At 43.1% G+C, this 20,171-nt stretch overlaps 1 long non-coding RNA gene across 1 annotated transcript; it reads left to right on the top strand.

Moving 5' to 3' along the window:
• Positions 1-2,457: 2,457 nt before the first annotated feature.
• On the top strand, positions 2,458-4,249 carry LOC141089599 (uncharacterized). The gene is made up of 3 exons (XR_012232336.1): positions 2,458-2,892; positions 3,022-3,217; positions 3,908-4,249. It is a non-coding gene; the product is annotated as an uncharacterized lncRNA (long non-coding RNA).
• Positions 4,250-20,171: the final 15,922 nt, after the last annotated feature.

Genomic DNA, 20,171 nt, shown 5'->3' with positions numbered 1-20,171 from the left:
ATAAAAAAAACATTTTTTTCCGCAAAATTATATTTTTGCCCCCAATTTTTTATTTTCCTAAGGGTAACAGGAGAAATTGGACCCCAAAAGTTGTTTTGTAATTTGTCCTGAGTAGGCTGATACCCTACATGTGGGGGTAAAACACTGTTTGGGCGCATGGCAGAGCTTGGAAGGGAAGGAGCACCATTTGACTTTTTCAACGCAGAATTGGCTGGAATTGAGATCAGACGCCATGTTGCCTTTGGAGAGCACCTGATGTGCCCAAACAGTGGAAACCCCCCAATTATAACTCCAACCCTAACCTCAACACACCCCTAACCCTAATCTGAGCCCTAGCCCTAACCCTAGCCCTAGCCCTAACCCTAGCCCTAGCCCTAACCCTAGCGGGAAAATGGAAATAAATACATTTTCTTTTAGTTTTATTATTTTTCCCTAACTAAGGGGGTGATAACGGGGGGTTTGATTTACTATTTATGGCGGTTTTTATGTTTGGCGGCTGTCACACGCTAAAAGACGCTTTTTATTGTAAAAGTAGTTTTTGCATCACCACATATTGAGAGCTATAATTTTTCCGTATTTTGACCCACCGAGTCATTTGAGGTCTTATTTTTTGCAGGACGAGTTGACGTTTTTATTGGTACCATTTTCGGGCACGTGACATTTTTTTATCGCTTTTTATTCCGATTTTTGGGACGCAGAATGAACAAAAACCAGCATTTCATGAATTTCTTTTGGGGGGGTGCGTTTACACCGTTCCGCGTGCTGTAAAATTGATAAAGCGGTTTTATTCTTCGGGTCAGTACGGTTACAGCGATACCTCATTTAGGTCGTTTTTTATGTTTTGTCGGTTTTTTGCAATGAAAACAATTTTATATAAAAAATAATTATTTTTGTATCGCTTTATTCTGCGAGCTATAACTTTTTTATTTTTTTGCAGATGACGCTGTTTGGCAGCTCGTTTTTTGCGGGACAAGATGACGTTTTCAGCGGTACCATGGATATTTATATGTGTCTTTTTGATCGCGCGTTATTGCACTTTTTGTTCGGTGGTATGATAATAAATCATTATTTTTTGCTTCATTTTTTATTTTTATTTTTTAAGGGGTTCGCTAAAGGGGTTAACTAATGGGACAGTTTTATAGGGCAGGTCATTACGGACGCGGCGATACCAAATATGTGTACTTTTATTGTTTTTGTTTTTTTATTTTGAAAAAATGGATTTATTGGGGAATATTTTTTTTTTTTTTACTAATTTATTTAGCGATTTTTTTTAATTATTTTTAACACTTTTTTTTTTTTTTTTTTTACTTTATTACCTTGTCCCAGGTGGGACATCACTGTCCTGTGACAGATCGCTGATCTGTCACATCACAGATCACTGTGACAGATCAGCGATCTGTCACAGGCACTGCTGCAGACTTCCTCATGCCTGCGCTTTGCAGGCACTGAGGAAGCCAGCTTCCTCAGGCCCCCAAAGGCCCCCGTCACCATCTTGGATTCGGGGGCCTGGAGGAAAGGAGCCCCCCGCAGCAGCGCTGCACATTGCGCTGCTGTGGGGGGCTCAGGGAAGGACGGAGGGAGCCCCCTCCCTGCCGATGCTTCCCTTTAACCCCCGGTACACCGCGATCGCGTTTGATCGCGGTGTGCAAGGGGTTAACGTGTCGGGGGCGGTCCGTGACCGCCCCTGACACATTGTGCCGGGTGTCAGCTATGATAATTAGCTGACACCCGGCCGCGATTAGCGGCGCTCACCACGTGGGCGCCGCTGATCATGGTGACGTAATATTCCGTCCATGGTAATTAGGTCCATGGTCACATGGACGGAATATTACGTCAATTGTAGGTAAGGGGTTAAGACTCACTTTGGTGCTCCGGCCTTTTAAGAATCACTTTGGCACGTCGGCCCTTTAAGAGCCAGTTTGGCGCACTGGGCTTCTAAATCCACTTTGGTGCACATTCTCTCTCAGGGGCATGCGTCATGTGATGAAGCTAGATTTGCATTTGTGCTTTGGGTTTCGCTTTAAGAGCTGATATTATCTGGCAAAAACTGTCCTGGTGGGGTCATGTAAAGTTCGTAGGTGTTGGCATAGTAACTGGGTCTGCATGCGCATATCAACAAGCTAGGCTGGTTTCACATTTGCGTTTTTTTGCGCTGGAAAAAAACGCATACGTGCGCATGCGTTTTTTCCCCTATATTTAACATGGGTGCACATACCTGCGCGCTGGCATGCGCACGTATGCGATTTTCATGCGCTGCGTTTTTTTGGGGTGTGCGTTTGTATTTTACAGACGCAGCATGTTGCATTTTTTGGTCCTGCAAAAAAGCGCATGCGCACGTATGCGCACGTTTTGCGCTAAAAATGGCCATTATAGCCTATGGATGCGCATACGTGCGCACTGGCATGCGCATGTATGCGTTTTTTTAGCGCTGCATTTTTTTGGTGGTATCCACTTGTTGTACTAGTTATAATCTTCTAAAGTAAAAAAAAAAAGTCTATATAAAGGAGGTGCCTGCCAAAACTCTGCCACTACTACACTGACAGATTGGAGAGCAGACAGTCAACAAGGAACCCATCTTCTATCAGCGAAGAATGTGAGTATATTACATTATATGCCTGTCCTTTTAAATTATGTATGTACTAATGATTTTTATTATTTTTACATGCAGTATGTCTTCAGAATCCGAGTATTCCCCATCGCGGCAGGAATTGGCGCAAGCAGACCGTGAGGTGATTATTTTCGTGCATCTGGTAAGTATATCTGCTGCTTCTCCAAATCTCTTACGTTTTTTTCAACTTTTTTAAGACATCGTCATCATCATCTTCTGCGGACGGGACTAGTGAGGGCGAAGAGCAGGAGCAGCGAAGCCAAGTCCCGGTGGTGATACGGAATGTATGTATCAAATGATTTGTAATGTTCTTTATTTTTTATCTTCTATTTTTACTCTTTTTTATGTTTCTTTTTTTTGTAACTTTTTATTCAATTTAAATTTGATTATTCTAATGAATGTGTTTTGTCTAGGTTCCACAACGGGATGAAGACGTCTACCTGGATAATGAGCAGCTCATCAGCCTGGTCCAGGAGCGTTCGCCGTTGTGGGACAGCCGTGACCGGCTGTACAAGGACATTGTGGTGACCCGGCAGCTATGGAATGAGGTGGCCGCAGCGTTGATGGATGGCTGGGACAGCGCCACAGCATCCTCCAAAAAGGCGTTTAGTGAGTATTTCCCTGCTCTGTATTGTGCCGCAGTGACTGTTGTCCTTGATGGCACTGTTGGGTTTCGTGCTAGGCATATTCTAGCAGGAAACCCAACAGTGTCATCGGGGTCTACAGTGACTGCTTTGAGTATTGTATTGCTACATTGTGCCGCAGTGACTGTTGTCCTTGACGGCACTGTTGGGTTTCGTGCTAGGTGTATTCTAGCAGGAAACCCAACAGTGTCATCGGGGTCTACAGTGACTGCTTTGAGTATTGTATTGCTACATTGTGCCGCAGTGACTGTTGTCCTTGACGGCACTGTTGGGTTTCGTGCTAGGTGTATTCTAGCAGGAAACCCAACAGTGTCATCGGGGTCTACAGTGACTGCTTTGAGTATTGTATTGCTACATTGTGCCGCAGTGACTGTTGTCCTTGACGGCACTGTTGGGTTTCGTGCTAGGTGTATTCTAGCAGGAAACCCAACAGTGTCATCGGGGTCTACAGTGACTGCTTTGAGTATTGTATTGCTACATTGTGCCGCAGTGACTGTTGTCCTTGACGGCACTGTTGGGTTTCGTGCTAGGTATATTCTAGCAGGAAACCCAACAGTGTCATCGGGCTCTACAGTGACTGCTTTGAGTATTGTATTGCTATATTGTGCCGCAGTGACTGTTGTCCTTGACGGCACTGTTTTTTTTTTACCAACAGTGGACAAAGTCCGAACACGTTGGCGTTCGATCAAGGACCGCTTCAACAGTGATGTTCATGCTGAGGGCCAGGTTCGCAGTGGATCTGCGTCAAGGACCAGAACTAGATACCGTCACTATCACGCGTTGCAGTTCCTAAGACCGGTCCTTGCCACGAGATCGTAAGTATTATAAATTTTGGGTTTTTATTTTTATTAATCTGTGTTTTTCTAATCCACAGCTGATGCTTCTTGTAAAGGCATGGTAGTAATGATTTTCCTTTCTTCCACAGCACCTGGAGCAGCACCCTGCAACCTGGCCCTGGAGCGGTCCTTCCTCGGACGTCCTCTGACCCGTCCCAGCCATCCGACAGCCAGGAAGCAGGTCAGCCACACACACAGCTGGTGACCAGGAAGCTGGGCCATCAGGTGTTCCCCTGTCCCAGGTCTCTGCCACTGGTTATGCGGGCACTACCCGCCAGCGGCAGAGGGCCTTGGACAGGAATGTCTTGCCCGAGTTTATGCATTTGAGCAAGGCCTTTAATTCCAGCCTCAAGTCACTGTCCGACAGAGTTGAAAGCGGTTTTGCACTCATGGAACGTGGTTTTAACCACTTTGAACACCGCTTCAATTCTGTAGAACAGCGCCTTGACCGTCTGGAGGCCGACCTCAACAGACCAGCACACCATTTTTTTAGTAAGATTGAAAAGGGCATGGCGGAACACCTTAGTCCTGAGCAACAGCTGAATGTGCTGCAGGCCTGCAACAATGCTTTCTTGCAGGCTATGCAGCATAATCGGTACGGTCAGCAGTCAGTGGTGTCATTTCCACCTGTGCCACCATTGACTCGCTTCACCTCACTACCGACTTGTGCTGCATACCACTGCACAGACATCTCTATTCAAAGCCAGGACACCCACCGTTACACCACCACAAGTCTGAGTGCAGCTGGTCACTTAACCGACACCACCATGGCAAGCGCTGCTCCTGTCTGGAGCACCACCGCCACTCCCATGCATGCGTGGAGCTCAGCCACCACTAGGCAAACATGGAACAGCCCTGCCGCTACAACAACATGTAGTAGCCCTGCCACCACCACTCCGCAAACCTGGACCATCACTGCCGCCACCAGTCCTCCTGCAAGGACGAGCACTGCCAATGAAGAGCAGCAGCAGCAGCCACCTCAGCAGCAGCAGCCACCTCAGCAGCAGCCACCTCAGCAGCAGCAGCAGCCACCTCAGCAGCAGCAGCAACCACCTCAGCAGCAGCAGCAGCCACCTCAGCAGCAGCAGCAGCCACCTCAGCAGCAGCCGCCACCTCAGCAGCAGCCGCCACCTCAGCAGCAGCAGCAGCAGCCACACCAGCAGACGGGGGACCTACACTCAATATTTGCCCCTAGTTCAAGGCGAAATCTATCAAGGCGGGCATTGGGCCAAAGTCGGTCCAGGCACACAAGCCTACGGCGACATGCCATTACAACTAATGTACCTGAACAGATTTCCTCTCCTCCAAGTGTTCCTTGTTTAATTCCCTTAACTGGACTACCTTCCCCCACAAGTTTTGTTGCCCCTTCCCCTCAAACACCGTCTTCAACTGCAAGTGTTGCATATTCCCTGCACACCCCCAAATTGAAACCATCTGCCCCCAAACGCCGGAAAAAATAATTTTTTGGTTTATTTTTGTGATTAAAAATAAATTTACATTTGTGGTTCACCATTACAAAGTTTCATTAATGTTGTTTGCGCCGCTCACACACACTGATGGGTAAATACATGTTAAAAACCAACCCAAGGCCTAGTATAGTCATATGTGAAATAACACGGACTAGTATAGTCATACCAAGGCCTAGTGTAATAACTCGAGTTTTACCAACTTGGATCTGGTTTCATGAAAAACAAACTGTTGAAACTTGTCAAGTTTCACCAGTTTGTTTTTCGTGAAACAAGATCCTAGTTGGTAAAAATCGAGTAGGCCTTGGTATGACTATACTAGGCCGTGGTATTTCACATATGACTATACTAGTAGGCCCAAGGCCTACTATACTCATATTTGAAATACCACGGCCTAGTGTAGTCATTCCAAGGCCTAGTGTAATAACTCTAGTTTTACCAACTAGAATCTGGTTTCATGAAAAACAAACTGTTGAAACTTGTCAAGTTTCACCAGTTTGTTTTTCGTGAAACAAGATCCTAGTTGGTAAAAATCGAGTAGGCCTTGGTATGACTATACTAGGCCGTGGTATTTCACATATGACTATACTACTAGCCCCAAGGCCTACTATACTCATATTTGAAATACCACGGCCTAGTGTAGTCATTCCAAGGCCTAGTGTAATAACTCTAGTTTTACCAACTAGAATCTGGTTTCATGAAAAACAAACTGTTGAAACTTGTCAAGTTTCACCAGTTTGTTTTTCGTGAAACAAGATCCTAGTTGGTAAAAATCGAGTAGGCCTTGGTATGACTATACTAGGCCGTGGTATTTCACATATGACTATACTAGTAGGCCCAAGGCCTACTATACTCATATTTGAAATACCACGGCCTAGTATAGTCATTCCAAGGCCTAGTGTAATAACTTGTAAGTTGGAATTGAGCAGATTACATTCATCCACTCAATGCTGACTTGTATTCCCCATGGACTTTCATTGGGGTTGGGTTTCAACTAGTTGGACAATTTTCTCTTGAAAAAAATTGGTTTCCTGATTCATGGCCTGCAGCTTTGCTCGTTCCAATATATTTCACGCAGACTAGCAATGCTGCATTTTAACTCATATGTGTATTTACCTGCCCAGGTGTGTGAACATCAAAAAATTCAGTTATACAGTGGGGAAAAAAAGTATTTAGTCAGTCAGCAATAGTGCAAGTTCCACCACTTAAAAAGATGAGAGGCGTCTGTAATTTACATCATAGGTAGACCTCAACTATGGGAGACAAACTGAGAAAAAAAAATCCAGAAAATCACATTGTCTGTTTTTTTTTCATTTTATTTGCATATTATGGTGGAAAATAAGTATTTGGTCAGAAACAAGCAAGCAAGATTTCTGGCTCTCACAGACCTGTAACTTCTTCTTTAAGAGTCTCCTCTTTCCTCCACTTATTACCTGTAGTAATGGCACCTGTTTAAACTTGTTATCAGTATAAAAAGACACCTGTGCACACCCTCAAACAGTCTGACTCCAAACTCCACTATGGTGAAGACCAAAGAGCTGTCAAAGGACACCAGAAACAAAATTGTAGCCCTGCACCAGGCTGGGAAGACTGAATCTGCAATAGCCAACCAGCTTGGAGTGAAGAAATCAACTGTGGGAGCAATAATTAGAAAATGGAAGACATACAAGACCACTGATAATCTCCCTCGATCTGGTGCTCCACGCAAAATCCCACCCCGTGGGGTCAGAATGATCACAAGAACGGTGAGCAAAAATCCCAGAACCACGTGGGGGGACCTAGTGAATGAACTGCAGAGAGCTGGGACCAATGTAACAAGGCCAACCATAAGTAACACACTACGCCACCATGGACTCAGATCCTGCAGTGCCAGACGTGTCCCACTGCTTAAGCCTGTACATGTCCGGGCCCGTCTGAAGTTTGCTAGAGAGCATTTGGATGATCCAGAGGAGTTTTGGGAGAATGTCCTATGGTCTGATGAAACCAAACTGGAACTGTTTGGTAGAAACACAACTTGTCGTGTTTGGAGGAAAAAGAATACTGAGTTGCATCCATCAAACACCATACCTACTGTAAAGCATGGTGGTGGAAACATCATGCTTTGGGGCTGTTTCTCTGCAAAGGGGCCAGGACGACTGATCCGGGTACATGAAAGAATGAATGGGGCCATGTATCGTGAGAATTTGAGTGCAAACCTCCTTCCATCAGCAAGGGCATTGAAGATGAAACGTGGCTGGGTCTTTCAACATGACAATGATCCAAAGCACACTGCCAGGGCAACGAAGGAGTGGCTTCATAAGAAGCATTTCAAGGTCCTGGAGTGGCCTAGCCAGTCTCCAGATCTCAACCCTATAGAAAACCTTTGGAGGGAGTTGAAAGTCCGTGTTGCCAAGCGAAAAGCCAAAAACATCACTGCTCTAGAGGAGATCTGCATGCAGGAATGGGCCAACATACCAACAACAGTGTGTGGCAACCTTGTGAAGACTTACAGAAAACGTTTGACCTCTGTCATTGCCAACAAAGGATATATCACAAAGTATTGAGATGAAATTTTGTTTCTGACCAAATACTTATTTTCCACCATAATATGCAAATAAAATGAAAAAAAAAACAGACAATGTGATTTTCTGGATTTTTTTTTCTCAGTTTGTCTCCCATAGTTGAGGTCTACCTATGATGTAAATTACAGACGCCTCTCATCTTTTTAAGTGGTGGAACTTGCACTATTGCTGACTGACTAAATACTTTTTTTCCCCACTGTACATGGGAAGTTTTTTATTTAATTGGAGTTTAAAAAATATAGTGCACTCAGTAATGGTATCAAATAAGGTTTTTTATTACCATAAACAAACAAAAACATTACACCATTTCATCTTGCCAGTGCACCCGTCCTACATCAGAAATAAAGTAGGCCGCAAATTGGTCCCTCATTTGGCCAACTTCAACGGATGACCTGAGAGTGTGCTGAGTGAATTCAGGCAATGGGTTAGGAGCATCATCGTCCAGTTCAAAGGTCGGGTGCTCTTTAGCCATCACAAAGTTATGTAGAACCACACAGGCCTTCACCACCTCATCGACTGTTTCAAGTTTAAGATTAATGGCCGTGCCCAGAATTCGCCATCTGGAGACAAGAATCCCAAAAGCACACTCGACAGTTCTTCTGGCCCTGGTCAGCCTGTAATTAAATATTTTTTTGGTGTGGTCCAAGTCCCGGCTGGAGTAGGGTTTCAGTAAGTTTCCGCACATTTGAAAAGCCTCATCGCCAACCATTACAAAGGGCAGTGGCGGAGCTTCGGTGTGAGGAAGAGGCCGTGGCATAGGGAAATTAAATTGGTTGCCATACAACCTCTGGCCCATGTCTGAGTTTTTAAAAGCCTGTGAGTCATTACCACGGCCAAATGCTCCAATGTCCACTGCTACAAACATACTGTACATCCGGCATCCGCAATGGCCATGAGTACTATTGAAAAGTACTTTTTGTAATTATAGTACTCAGATCCCGTTCTTTGGGGTTTGATGATCCGTATGTGTTTACCATCAACAGCTCCCAAACAGTTGGGAAAATTGCATACTGTCCAGAATTTGTCAGCAATTTCCATCCACTTTTCAGCGGTGGGCAGGGGCATAAATTCTGGACAAAGAACATTCCAGAGAGCCCAGGCAGGTGTCAGCAACAATTCCAGACAAGGTAGAGATTCCAATACGGTACTGGAAGTGTAGTGAAGATAGGGTTTCTCCAGTCGCCAGGAATCTGTGAACAGACAAAGAAGTAAAATTAATATTTAAGTATATTATTTTAAAAAACTATAAAATAAAATATTAGTACATTCACGAAAACTAATTACCCAAGGTTTTGAATACTAAATTTAAAAAAAAAACATCAGACCGCACCCCTTGGTTTTTAAAACATACCGTAATGTCACCAGTAGCCGTTCCTCAGGAGGAATCGCACGACGGAGCTGTGTGTCCTGTCTCCGGATGGATTGTTGGACACGAGCAAGCAAATCCATGAAACTTTCGTGGGACATCCGGATATAATCTGTAAATTTCTCCGGGTTTGACTGGAGCTCGCTGTAGAGGGTGTGGTATGCCCCACGGCTCTCCCGGAGTTCAACAATCGGATGTATCCACATACGCCGCCGTCTTCGCTGCCTCTCTCTCTTCCTTTGTTCATGGCAAGCAACTGCATACGCCTGAGCCATCGCGATGTCCAAATCCAAGTTGAAGTGAAAACTCTTCCAGCGTAGATCCATGGTCACGAGAAGAATCAAGCAAATGTGAAGAATACTGTAGACAGGGTCTATATATTAACATACCACACCCACAATGAAATCCCATTGGTCTTGTGTGTTGTTGAATGGTTGTTTTTTCTTTTTTGTGGGGTTTTTCCAAAATCTGTAAAAAAACGCAAACGCACAAAAAACGCATACAAACGCACAAAAACGCTGCGTTTTTTTCCTGCATGCGCATAAAAATGCTTGAAAAAAACGCAGCGTTTGTATGCATTTGTATGCGTTTTTTCAATGCGTTTTTTTGCGGGAAAAACGCGCTGCAAAAAAAAGCAAGTGTGAAACTAGCCTAAGGCCTGTTTCAAACTTCCGTTTTTGACCATCAGTCAAAATCCGCCGTTTTTAAAAAAAACGGATTCGCCTTTTTTTGGGGGGGATCCGTTTTTTTCCCATTGAGTTGCATTACGGGCGGATCTTGACAGATGGCCATCCGTTGGATGCGTTTGTTTGCGGATCCGCCAAATTTTTTGCGTCCGCCGACATGCCTGGACAGACCCTGCAACATTTTTTTTGCTGCAGGATCCGCATTTTACAGTGCGCATCCCCAGAGAAAGGAAGTCAGCTTGGAATTTAACCCTGAAATCCTTTCTGGTAGACAAAAAAAATTCTCTCTCTCTCTCTCTCTCTCCCCCCTTCCCGGGCAGCGGTTCCTTTAAAATTCTTCATTCGGCGGATCCGTCAAAAAAACGGATCCGGTGGCATCAGTGCACATCAGTTAGGAATGGATCCGCTTTCCGCCTTTTTAGCGGATTTTTACTGACACAAAAAACTGAAGTGTGAAACAGGCCTTAACTGCCGCAACTGGTCCTCAAATTTGAATCGCCTCACGACTGTCCCATGTATTCCTATGGCAAAACTTTCCCATTGAAATGCATTGAGACAATGCATTCCAATGACGGGAAAAAAATTTCAAACGCAAATTGCGCAAAAACTACAAATCCGATTGACACGAAAAATAATTAGCACACCACTAGTGGACGCTGGCTTCGAAACGACGCCTCAGCGGAGTCTGTGCGTGTAGCCGTTCGGGCCCCATTAATTGCGGAAATCAACTGAATAATAATAAGAAGAATAAGTTAGCAGAGTTCGGAATACAATTTAGTGGTTTTTTCAAACCACTATAATAAGAAGAAGCAGAAGAAGAATAAGTTAGCAGCGTTCGCATTACAAGATAGTGCTTTCTTCAAAGCACTATAAATATAAGAAATCGGATTACAATACATTGCTTGAACCTAGAGGTTCAAGCACCATAACTACATGGGGGACTTGTTAATGACCTCAAGGCAGCTGGGACCACAGTTACCAAGAAAACCATTGGTAACCATTATGCCGTAAAGGTTTAAAATCCTACAATGCTTGCAAGGCTCCTCTGCTCAAGAAGGCACATGTGCAGGCCCATCTGAAGTTTGCCAATGAACACCTGGATGGTTCTGTGAGTGAGTGGGAAAAGGTGCTGTGCTCAGATGAGACAAAAATTGAGCTCTTTGGCATTAACTCAACTCACATGTTTGGAAGAAGAGAAATGCTGCTGATAACCCAAAGAACACCATCCACACTGTCAAGCATGAAGGTGGAAACATTATGTTTTGGGGTGTTTCTTTGCTAAGGGCACAGGACTACTTCACCACATCAATGGGAGAATGGATGGAGCTCTGTACCGTAAAATCCTGAATGACAACCTCCTTCCCTCCACCCGGACATTAAAAATGGGTCGTGGCTGGGTCTTCCAACAAGACAATGACCCAAAAAATACAACCAAGGCATCAAAGTAGTGGGTCAAAAAGAAGCACATTAAGGTCATGGAGTGGCCTAGCCAGTCTCCAGAAATTAATCCCATAGAAAACTTATGGATGCAGTTGAAGCTCCAAGTTGCCAAGCGACAACCTCAAAATCTTAATGATTTAGAGATGATCTGAAAAGAGGAGTGGACCAAAACTCCTCCTGACATGTGCACAAACCTCATCATCAACTACAAAAAAAAACCTCTGACTGCTGTGCTTGCCAACAAGGGTTTTGCCACCAAGGATTAAGTCGTGTTTGCCAGAGGTATCAAATACTTGTTTCTCACTGCAAAATGCAAATAAATTTATATAATTTATACAATGGGATTTTCTGGATTTTAATTTTGATACTCTATCGCTCAATGCTAAAATTAACCTGCCCTTTAAATTATAGACTCTTCATGTCTTTATCAGTGGTCAAACTTACAAAATCAGCAAGGGATCAAATGATTATTTACTTCGCCGTATATATGCCTAGTTTTTAATGAGGTTTAATACAGGTTATTATTTTAGGATGTATTTTATACTACTAAAATCCTGCTCTGACAAAATGCTAGCAGCAGGGCAGGCCAGCACCTACATGGCATAGAAGGACAGTTCATGTCACAAGTCTAGCTTGGACACCCAATAAATTGTACATCACAGAGGAATCACGGAGGTGCCGGTATGTTCAAAGTACTCTTTCACCATCTTCATTACCTTGCCTCTCGTCAGAGTTCCCTGCAAATGTGAACCTGGGCACTGTGAGGGTCTAATAAATCTGTTCCAGACCTTTGATAGTGTTCCTCTGCCTCTGTTTGACCTGTTGTATGTCACCCTCCTCTCTACGCAAAGAACTCTGACCTCTGCCACTAGCATTGGTCGCACGCATTCAGCAAAGCATTGCATTAGCTAAGCATCAAACAAAAGCAGTTATTTCATGGCAGAATCTAACACACATCTCTATTCTCCTCATACAGGTAATAATTTCATTCAACACCTGCACTGATCCATCTTGCATGTTTTCACTCTATTCCATGTCAGCAAACATTTGCACTGGTAATCATTCCATTCAACTCCTGCACTGATCCATCTTGCATGTTTTCACTCTATTCCATGTCAGCAAGCATTTTGTACTGGTAATCATTTCATTCAACTCCTGCTCTGATCCATCTTGCATGTGTTCACTTTATTCCATGTCAGCAAGCATTTTGCAATGGTAATCATTTCATTCAACTCCTTTGCTATATTTCATCTGTTTCATTGTTCTCAGTACTTACTGTTGTATATCCATGGGGGGAATCATTGGAGATGTTATCATGGGAGAGGTGCTATAGCATAGAGATGGAATCAGGGCTAGCGTCTTTGATCATCTATTCCACACCAGGATGTGTTGAGCAGCTGTTGCTAATTTATAACAAACAGCTACCACAATCCCTCTCTCTTGTCCCTGTATTGGGGCTATAAATTTAGTAGTGATGAGCGAACATGCTCGCCACTACTCGTTACTCGCCCGAGTATCAAGGTACTTGGTGTACTCGGCGAGCACCGAGCATTTCCTGGATTACTCGGCGGAAACTTTGGTCTCCACCCAGCTTCTTTGGAGGACTTTACAGACCCAATCACGATGTAGAGATTGTCTGCCAGGCAATAAAAGGTCGCAGCCATCTTTGTTGTGGTCGTGCAGTGATTGACTGCACAGCATCATCAGGGGGTATAAGAGACCGGACGCCATCCTGCTCGGCTCATTAAGCTCTGGAATGAGATAGTGTAGGGAGAGCTGCTGTCGAGATAGGGTCAGAATTGGGGATTTATTAGTGTGGGGTCTACCATCCTAAACTACTCAAATCCAGCTAAACCAAAAGTCCTTCTAAGGACTAATTCTGGAGTATATAGGTTTCAGTGTTAGGTAGGCAGGGGAGTGTAAATCGCTCTATACACATCAGTGCAAGGCCTGCAGGCACTGTATGTGTGTATATATATCATTGCATACATCAAGAGGGTCCATTCCCTTCCTGTATTCTGGTGCTGGTGTGTTCTGCTGCAAGGCTTTTTAATATTAGGTTGTAAGAGTTAAAGCAACTTGTTGAAGTGTGTTTTACCTCAAATGTGAAACTACTTGTCAATTGTCATCTTTACTATTTCTCCATTCAGTGTGCGGCTAACCACCTCATTGATGTTATTGAGTTTCTTTGTCAAGAAAACAACAGCTCCACCAATAACATGTGCTTTTCCTATTAATTCATCATGCTGCTGAGGTAGAGGTGAGTTTAGGGACCTACATAATATATGGGGACTGTAGTTAACATGACACTGTGCCAACACCCACTGGGTTATAGCTATCAAGTTGACATAGTTTGTGCAGAGCTGAACAGAGCTGTCAGAAAAAAAATCCTTCAATAACATGTTTGATAGATTGTCTAGTGGAAACACCCATATAGTATTATTATTATTTAGTTATTTATATAGCGCCATTAATTCCATGGAGCTCTACATGACAAGGGGTTACATACATAGTAATAGATATTGTTTACCCAATATAAAATTACAATGACAGCCTGTTACATAGGGAAGAGGATCTTGTCCTTGTCGACTTTCATTCTGCAGGAGAATGGGAAAAAGACAGAAGGTGGTGGGTGCAGCACCTCGGATAATGGAGAGGAGGCAGATTGTGTGGTGGCGTAGAATTTACAGCTACGACCACCACGCTCTCCAATTGACATCTCTGGGAATGCATCTAAAATGTCAAAATTTCTAGCTTCAGTTACAGAATATGCGTAGACTCCTTTTAAATGTCACCGCCCAACCAGTTCAGTATTAGTAGGTGAGGGCTTGTCAGAATCCTGCCCAGGAACACCAGGCTTCAGTAGTTGCAAGTCCTGTCCCCGTGATCTTCAACGTTATCTTGCCATGACTCTTCTAGGCATGATTTCATCAAGAAGATTTAGCCTTCATAATACAGAGACAGAGTACAATACAGAGTACAACACCGCCTACGCGTTCACCCTCTGCTACTCAGACTTTCTATCTGCGCAGTGACTGCTTCTAGGCTGAAGATGATGATGGTGGTAGTAGTTGGAGCATTTAACACAGTCATGAAGCTGCCATAACAACTTGAAATAGAAATCTTTTTATCAACATACCCCACTGTAAAAAAAATTTTTTTGGATGCGAAAGAGTGCTGGATATAATGAGAATGACAGACTGCCCAAAAAAGGGAATTTAGGCCTAAAATGCTTCAATTATTGGCACATGGCTGTATGAGGCAGGTCAGAGATAGACCCCACTGTAAAATGTGGCCTGTTTTTTAAAATAATGCAACATAGTGCTGTATATAACTTGAGTACCAGACAGGAAAACACTGGAGTACCGGCCTAAAATCCACACATTTTTATCACACGGACGTATGAGGCGTGTCACAGAGATACCACACTGTAAAATATGTATTTTTTGGGGGAGGATGCAAAAGAGCGCTGGATTTAACAAGAGTGACAGACTGCCCAAAAAAGGGAATTTCGGCATAAAATGCCTCCATTTTTGACACACGGATGCATGAGGCGTGTCACAGAGAGACCCCATTGTAAAATGTGGCCTGTTTTTTAAAGTAATGCAACATAGTGCTGTATATAAGTACAGTGACACCCAGGACAAAAAAAGAAAACTGCCGTAAACTGGCCAAACTTTCAGCTCTCACACATATGAGCTGGCCCGGAGATACCATTACGACAAATGTGTTTTTTTGGTTTCTTTTTTTTTTGCTACATAGTGCTGTATATAATTTTGGCTCATCTTTCATCGTTTTTAAGAAATCTCAAGATGGAAGAGGCCAGGAGCCATTTGGTGAGCTGCATTTCTTGCTACATGTTCACAGATTTACCAGTGGTAAAGCCAAACTTCACATGTCACAAATGCAAGCTTGTGTCCCTGTTGGAGGAAAAGTTGCAAAATCTCGAAGAGAGGTTAGCTACGTTGAAGATCATTAAGGAAGGTGAAGAGTTCTTGGACAGAGCAGAATTATCTCTTCATGTTACAGAAAGAGAAGAAATTCGAAGTGCACCTGAAGAAACAGAGGAATGGAGACATGTGACCCAGAGAAGCAGGAGGATCAGGAGGCAGTCAGCACCCATACTGCTCAGAAACCAGTACCAGGCTCTCACGCAGGAAAACGATGAAGAAATACATCAGGATAAGACTTTGCCAACAAACAGCAACCTTGTACGCCTTCAGAGTCCTCCTGGATGGAGAAAGAAAAATGTTGTGAAGAAGAAACGGAGAGTGGTGGTCATGGGGGATTCCCTGTTGAGAGGAACAGAGGCCGCTATCTGCAGACCGGATATAACTTCAAGAGAAATGTGCTGTCTTCCAGGTGCAAAAATTAAAGATGTGTCTGACAGGATATCAGGACTCTTCAGACCTACAGATGACTACCCATTCCTGCTACTACATGTGGGGACAAATGACACCGCAAGAAACAACCTGGAAACCATCTGCAGAGACTTTGAAGACTTAGGCAAGAAAGTGAAAGAACTGGGAGCGCAGGTGGTCTTCTCATCCATCCTCCCAGTGGATGGCCATGGAACAAGGAGGTGGAATAAGATTCTGCAGGTGAACAACTGGCTACGTCGATGGTGCCGTCAGCAACGATTTGGATTTCTGGATCACGGAGTGAACTACTTATACGATGGACTACTTGCTAGAGATGGGGTGCACCTTACGAAGACTGGAAAGCATGTATTTGGAAGTCGCCTTGCTACACTTGTAAGCAGAGCTTTAAACTAGAACAACATGGGAAGGGAAGCAAAAGACCAGAAAAAGTCATACACCTGACAAATGCTATTGAGAACTCTGCTATTAGAAGTGGAAAGGAAGAACAAAGACGAAAGAATCTAATTAATAGAAATATTGGAGAAAGAGAAACCAATCACAAACTAAAATGTTTCTATACTAATGCACAAAGCATGGGCAACAAACAAGGAGAATTGGAACTACTAACACAGGAAAACAAATATGATGTCATTGGAATCACTGAAACTTGGTGGGACAATACACATGATTGGAATACAAGACTAGAAGGATACAACTTATTTGCAAGAAACAGACTTGATAAACGAGGAGGGGGTGTCGCATTGTATGTTAGAAACGCGTATATCTGCACAGAGATTGAAGCTTCAGAGACTGGGAGTTCTGTGGAAACTGTTTGGGTAAGAATACAAGGACAGAACAATGGAAAGGACACCATTGTAGGCATTTACTACAGGCCGCCTGTGGAAGCTGAAGATATGGATGAACTCTTTATGCATCAAATGGCCAAGTTCTCCAAAAAATATGACATAGTTGTCATGGGAGATTTCAACTATCCAGACATTTGTTGGGAATCTCTCTCAGGCAAAAATAACAGGTCAAGGAAATTCTTATCCTCTCTTGCTGACAACTTTATCTTCCAAAAGGTAAGGGAGAAAACAAGGGGAACTGCTACCTTGGATCTAATCCTTATAAACAGGGAGGAAATGGTTGAGGAGGTAAAAGTGGCTGGGACCCTAGGAGGTAGCGACCATGCTATTTTAGAATTTTGGATAACTAGAGGCGGAAGACCTGTGAAGACTCAGACGTCAAGGTTAGATTTCAGAAAGGCAGATTTTAAGGGATTCAGAAAGAGAATTGGAGGGATCCAATGGCTGGATATCCTTAAAGACAAAAATGTCCAGGAAGGATGGGAAATCTTGAAAAATGAAATTCTCAAAGCACAGTTGTTAACAATTCCGAAAAGAGGGAAGAATAGGAAGCATTTAAGGAAACCAGGATGGATGAACACAGAACTTAAGCACATGCTAAAAAGGAAGAAAGAAATGTTTATAAAATGGAAAGAGGGAGGCATATCTAAAGAAGAATATAATGCTGTCTGCAGAACCTGCAGGGCACAAATCAGATTAGCTAAAGCTGAAAATGAATTGAGGCTTGCAAGAGATGTCAAAAGCAATATTAAAGGATTTTGGGGATATGTCAAAAGTAAAAGAAAAGTCAAAGATGCTATAGGATTTTTACAGGATGAAAATGATGAAATGGTAAGACAGGATGTTGAGAAGGCTGAACTTTTAAATTCCTATTTTGCATCTGTTTTCTCTCAGAAAGGAAATGTAGCATTAACTGTTAATCACTGTCCTATTAAGGGAATAGAAGAATCCAGGGTATCTATAAACAGAAAGATAGTGAGGAAACTCTTAGCTAACCTAAATGAATTCAAGTCTCCAGGTCCAGATGAATTACACCCCAGAGTACTGAAGGAGATAGCAGAAGAAATTTTTGAACCCATCTCCATAATCTTTGAAAATTCTTGGAGAACAGGAGAAGTGCCAGAAGATTGGAGAAGAGCAAATGTTGTTCCTATCTTCAAAAAGGGGAAGAAGGTGGACCCAGGCAACTATAGGCCGGTGAGTCTGACTTCTATACCAGGAAAGATCTTTGAACAAATTATTAAACAACATGTATGTCAATACCTGGATAAGAATGAAGTGATTAAACAGAGTCAGCATGGGTTTGTAACTAATAAGTCATGTCAGACTAACTTAATTTCCTTCTATGATGGTATCACTGATTGGGTGGATCAAGGAAATGCTGTAGATATAGTATATCTTGACTTCAGCAAAGCATTTGACAAAGTCTCTCATACAATCCTTATTGAAAAAATGACTAAGTATGGAATGGACAAGGCAACTGTTAGGTGGATTCATAACTGGCTTAGTGATCGGACCCAAAGAGTGGTCGTAAATGGCTGCACATCCAGTTGGAAGAATGTCTCAAGTGGGGTACCACAGGGCTCTGTCCTGGGCCCTGTATTGTTCAACAGCTTTATCAACGATTTAGATGAAGGAATTGAGGGTAAACTGATTAAATTTGCTGATGACACAAAGCTAGGAGGGATAGCTAATACTAGAGAAGAGAGAGAGAGGATTCAAAAAGATTTAAATAAACTGGAGAAGTGGGCAGCAACTAACAGAATGGTTTTTAACAGGGAGAAATGCAAAGTACTACATCTGGGCAATAAAAATGAAAAAAGCAGATATAGAATGGGAGGAATAGGGCTAAGTGACAGCACATGTGAAAAAGACTTGGGTATACTAATAGATCACAGACTGAATATGAGTCAACAGTGTGATGCAGCAGCAAAAAAGGCAAATGCAATTCTAGGATGTATTAACAGAAGCATACAGTCTAGATCACGTGAAGTCATTATTTCCCTCTACTCCTCTTTGGTCAGACCTCATCTGGAATATTGTGTCCAGTTTTGGGCACCACATTTTAAAAAAGACATCAACAAACAGGAGCAAGTTCAGAAAAGAGCGACCAGAATGGTGACCGGTCTGCAAACCCTGTCTTATGAGGAAAGGTTGCAGGATTTGGGAATGTTTAGTTTGCAAAAGAGAAGACTGAGAGGAGACTTAATAGCTGTCTACAAATATCTAAAGGGCTGTCACATTGTAGAAGGATCAACTTTATTCTCATTTGCACAAGGAAAGACTAGAAGCAATGGGATGAAACTGAATGGGAGGAGACACAGATTAGATATTAGAAAAAACTTTTTGACTGTTAGAGTGATCAATGAGTGGAACAGGCTGCCACGAGAAGTGGTGAGTTCTCCTTCAATGGAAGTCTTCAAACAGAGGCTGGACAGACATCTGACTGGGATGATTTAGCGAATCCTGCTTTGAGCAGGGGGTTGGACCAGATGGCCCAGGAGGTCCCTTCCAACTCTACGATTCTATGATTCTATGATTCTAAGTTCACCCAGGACAAAAAAAGAAAAACGCTGTTAACCGGCCAAACTTTGAGCACGCACAGATATGAGCTGGCACGGAAATGCCACTATGACAAATGTGTGCCCTTTTTTTTTTTATTTTTGGGCTAACTACTGTATATCAGTAGTGGGACACCCAGGACAAAAAAAGGAAAACCGGTCTAAACTTGGCAAACTTTGAGCACACAGAGATAAGAGCTGGCACGGAGATACCACTGCAACAAATGTGTGGGATGTATTTTTTGGGGGCTAAATACTGCTGCATTTAAGTACAGTGATAGCCAGGACAAAAAAAAGAAAACCGCCGTAAACTGGCCAAACTTTCACCATGCACAGATATGAGTTGGCACGGAGATACCACTACGACAAATGTGTGGGATGTATTTTTTGTGGCTAAATACTGCTGCATTTAAGTACAGTGATAGCCAGGACAAAAAAAGAAAACCGCCGTAAACTGGCCAAACTTTCAGCATGCACAGATATGAGTTGGCAGGGAGATACCACTACGACAAATGTGTTTTCTAGTTTCTTTTTTTTTTTTGGCTAAATAGTGCTGCATATAAGTACATTTTCACCCAGGACAAAAAAGAAAAATGCAATAGACTGGCCAAACTTTGAGCACACAGATATGAACTGCCAAGGAGATACCACTACAACAAATGTGTGGGCTATATTTTTTTTTGGCTAAATACTGCTGTATTTAAGTACAGTGACAGCCAGGACAAAAAAAGAAAACCGCCATAAACTGGCCAAACTTTGAGCATGCACAGGTATGT

The sequence above is a fragment of the Dendrobates tinctorius genome, unplaced genomic scaffold, assembly GCF_039654945.1.
Source record: "Dendrobates tinctorius isolate UK_male_01 unplaced genomic scaffold, ASM3965494v1 ptg000046l, whole genome shotgun sequence".
Lineage (NCBI taxonomy): Eukaryota > Metazoa > Chordata > Amphibia > Anura > Dendrobatidae > Dendrobates > Dendrobates tinctorius.
Note: the sequence above shows the minus strand (reverse complement) of the source record. Positions and strands in the feature narration are given on the sequence as shown.